Consider the following 2,510-nt stretch of genomic DNA (forward strand, 5'->3'; position numbering starts at 1 on the left):
GTTTGACCTCAAGACTGTCGCCATGTCTGGCTTTTGGGTTAAAGTGGCTACCAGAAATGAAGCAGGGGAAACTAACAGTTGGCCACAGCAAGAGAGAAACCCTTCTTTCACCCTGTGGGCTTCTTTTGTTCAGGATTTAACTTACCTGGGTTAAGTCACCCTTTATAAGCACACGTACCTAAAAGATGGTTCTATTATCTCAAGCGTTGCGTCAGGAAGAATGTCGGCAGCCAGGACCACAGCACAGGTCACAGTGATGCCCTGAGCCAAGCTTCTGGGCCAGAGCGAACCCACCACACGGGGGAATAAGCAGTGACATGAAGCCGGGCCAGAGATCTGTCAGTGGCACAATGACAGACAAGTTTATTCGGTTTACACAAACAGTTTCTCAGATCTGTACAGTGACAGCCTAGACTGACCTCAGGGAGGAAATCTTACATTGATAGCAAAGTATGTTCTGGCCCAACAGATCATCTGCAGCTACTTCCTACACAAAAATCCCAGGCCGTCCACCTATGTCCAGATGTCATTTGTATTCACTGCCTTTTGAGCTAAGGAGAATAATGCAACCTCTGACTTTTAAATACATTCTAAGATTTCAGTTTCTGATACTCCTTTCCACTCCTATACATCCACTTCCCACTACTAACCAGAATCAATCGAGCCGAGAGGTGAGAAATATTCTTGTTTGGAAATGAAAAACATTGTTCTCCTTTCCCTGGGAATAAACCAATTTTTCTTCAGGTAAGAAGGACAATAAAAGACTAAAAAAAATTTCAAGTAAAAAGGTGTGAAAATAAATGGGCATTAAAATGTCAACCCCACACACAGATGTAGGATGATTCCATTCTAATAGGTAAGTGTTGGAATGGGAGAGAGGCTTGCTGAGAGGCATTTGCTTCAAGAGACAAATAGAGCCCATGTGAGCCCAGGGTAGAGTGTATCTGGCAAAGGCAGAACCGACTCCACCTTTCATGAGCAGTGTAAGGCTAGTGTACCGTGGCTTCCAACGACCCACAATGGATTCTAAACCAACCACTGTATTAATCAATCATGTTTATTTAAAGTTTTCTTAACATCAGAAATTTTTAATGTGAATTTAAAAAAAAAATCATTAATTAACCAGTTCACTTTTCCTATTCTAGCCACATGAGCCATCTGTAGCCACCCGGATGGCGGCTGGAGGCTCTGAAGAAAATCGGCTGAAAGTTTCACTGTCCCGAGAACAGCAGGAAACTGCCAAGGTAAAGTAAACACAGTGTGGTTCCGTCACTCACACCAGATAACCCCAAATAAACACCTTACGGAAAAAATTAAAATCTATGAAAACCACTTAAAATACTTAAAGGCAGAAATCTCAATTTTCCTTCAGTTGAGCCAGAAACTACCAAAGACATTATGATCACGGTTCCAGGAACAACGAGTAGAGTGTTTAAGCTTAGGCCAACCAACAAAGCCCTGTGAGCGTTCCAATAGATCCATTTACTCAGGTACACCATAAACAAGAACCGAGCAACACAAGAAGCAAAAGTCATTTTGCATGTGAAATTTCTATAAGCTCATGAAAACAATACCATCCCCAATCGCAGATGGAAAAGGAAAAACCGCTAAGAGTACTCTGGTCATCTTCAGTCACTTGGGCGTGCACAGCGTTAACGTTAGTCCACAGGCGGGGCGGACGGGTCCTCTCCACTGTGAGGACTGGAGGCTTTCCAGGGAGGCTGGAGCCTCTCAAACGAGGAGGCCTCAGTAAGAACAGGAGCACTGTGATCACCATCCAGCCCATCAGGATCACAGTAATGCTGGCACTGTTGTCACTGGAGGGTCCTGGCAACTCCCGGCGGCACTCTGTGTCTGCGCAGGAGGACTGGGACTGCCAGAGCAGGTTGGTCAGTCTTCTCATCGCATGTTCATGAGAGCAAACACATTCACGGGGATCAAATCCACCTTCAGCCATGGTTACCCAGCTTGATCTTACTTAACTATTGAAACCTTATATTCTTACTTTCTGTTTTATTTTTCAAGACAGGGTTTCTCTGTGTAGTCTTGGTTATCCTAGAACTCACGCTGATGACCAGGCTGGCCTCAAACTCAAGAGCGAGAATTCTTCTTAAAATACTAACTGACATAGAAATAGGAAATCTAGGAGGGAGATAAAATATACATCATAAAACCATACGTGGTCATGCTGGAATGTACACAATGTTTAAATGCAGAGTATTTTGGCTTGGTTTTGATATTTGAACTATAAAGGGTGAAGAAAGAGTGTTGAGCAGCAAACAGGCAAGCAAAGGTGCATGCACTTGTCCCCTTTCACTGGACTGTGGTCGTGATGCTTTCATCCCTCAGGATAATGAACTGTCCCCTGGAACCGAAAGCCAAGGGAACCTTTCTTTTTGTCAGAGTAATTTTATCACATCAACAAAAATTAATCTAGAACACAAAGTCACCATATATTAACAAAAGGAAGAATTCATCAAGAAGATCTAATGATTGGACATTGGGGCTTC

The 2,510-nt window shown here is 43.3% G+C and overlaps 1 pseudogene; it reads right to left on the reverse strand.

Annotated features, from left to right (window-relative positions):
- Window positions 1-1,658: 1,658 nt before the first annotated feature.
- Window positions 1,659-1,957, reverse strand: LOC101985940 (annotated as a pseudogene).
- Between the last annotated feature and the right edge of the window lie 553 nt (window positions 1,958-2,510).

Source organism: Microtus ochrogaster, chromosome 2, assembly GCF_000317375.1.
Source record: "Microtus ochrogaster isolate Prairie Vole_2 chromosome 2, MicOch1.0, whole genome shotgun sequence".
In the NCBI taxonomy this organism is placed as follows: domain Eukaryota; kingdom Metazoa; phylum Chordata; class Mammalia; order Rodentia; family Cricetidae; genus Microtus; species Microtus ochrogaster.